This window comes from Vollenhovia emeryi, unplaced genomic scaffold (assembly GCF_000949405.1).
Source record: "Vollenhovia emeryi isolate VEMERY1.0 unplaced genomic scaffold, V.emery_V1.0 DF949941.1, whole genome shotgun sequence".
Taxonomy (NCBI): Eukaryota; Metazoa; Arthropoda; class Insecta; order Hymenoptera; family Formicidae; genus Vollenhovia; species Vollenhovia emeryi.
Genome location: NW_011956425.1, coordinates 1 through 1402, shown reverse-complemented (window position 1 = coordinate 1402; position 1402 = coordinate 1). Strand labels below are relative to the sequence as shown.

The 1402-nt window shown below is 35.2% G+C and overlaps 1 long non-coding RNA gene across 1 annotated transcript; it reads right to left on the bottom strand.

Annotated features, from left to right (window-relative positions):
- Positions 1-49: 49 nt before the first annotated feature.
- On the bottom strand, positions 50-1126 carry LOC105570964. Its single transcript, XR_001009615.1, has 2 exons — positions 776-1126; positions 50-708 (listed from the first exon to the last, which is right to left on the bottom strand). It is a non-coding gene; the product is annotated as an uncharacterized LOC105570964 (long non-coding RNA).
- Positions 1127-1402: the final 276 nt, after the last annotated feature.

The window sequence follows — 1402 nt, the reverse complement described above, 5'->3', positions numbered from 1 at the left end:
TAGGGGAGACCGGGGCAAGTTGGCACACTTTTTACATTTTATTTTTTTCTTTTTTTGTTTACCGTATTTTGTGCCTATTTTTAGTAAAACTCGAAAGTGCAATCCTTCGACAACAGAAATATATATATATTAAAAGGTTTGAAAAGAAATTCATAGAAGCAATCCATTTTATTGTCGAGGCTGTCAAGTGAGTCAATTTGCCCCGCTAACGGGGTACATTGGCACATGATACGGGGTAAGTTGTCTAGACCGGAAAAAATATAATTTGGTTAAATTAAACGAAGAAGACAGCAGCCGCGAACCTATCGGTTGCAAAAGCGGGCAAGAACTCATTTGGTAGAAAAATATTTTCATTGTAAGGCCAAATCCCAGTCACTTGAAATCCAGCTTTAATATTTGCCGGGGATGCAGCATAATCAAGACAAGATGATACTATTCCAGGCACGTCGTAAATCGACAAATATTTGTAATATTTTCATAGCAACTTACCATTTTGCATTTACTATATCCAACATCAATATCTTTTACATCTGTTTCCATCTTTTTACAATAACGAGTCAAGGTGCGAAAAGGAATATCAAAATCTTTTGCATCACTTCTTATGGACCTGCCTTCTATTTTTACACTTCTGACAGCTTTTAACATTACGTCAGAAGAAGTCCTTGATCGATTAGTTTTTCTTTTATAATTTCGCATTTTAATACTTTCCTATAAATGAAAAGACTAAACTATTAGATAAGCTGACTTAAATAACTAATCTAATTGAAAGACGTACCACGTATACGTTGTTGTTGGTGGATATTGGCTCCCGGTCCCTACTGGGCCGACGCGGTCACTACGGGATGATGCAACCCCGCAGGATTAAACATTTATTTTCTAACAATAAGTTAGAAGACGTTCACTCCACGTCCTAAGCGGAACTTAACATTATACGTACTTAACCTAAAATAGGTAGAACACGTGCGCCACGACTCGTAGCGAGTTTGAACTTCATGTGTCAACTTGCCCCATTCTTTTTGTGTCAACATACCCCGAAGCTAGCAAAGTTCTTCCGGATCATATATATAAAATACGGTGTAAATAATATTATTGAAAAGTTCATTAAAATGTTGTCAACTAAATATATTTTCGAACTGATAGCAATTAACATAAAATTATTCTACGTTTATCAATAATATAAAGAAATTTAGGAGACTGTGAAAATCTACTTCCATAGTTAAGAATACAAATTAACGTTATTATTTCATAACTGTTGTTCATAATAAAATGCAATTTACGTCATATGTGTCAAAGATGGTTTTGCACTCCCCACTTGCTTGATTCTGCAATTTTTTAAAAAATAGCCAAAATATAAGCAATGTGTCATCTTACCCCTATAGCCAACTTGCCCCGGTCTCCCCTA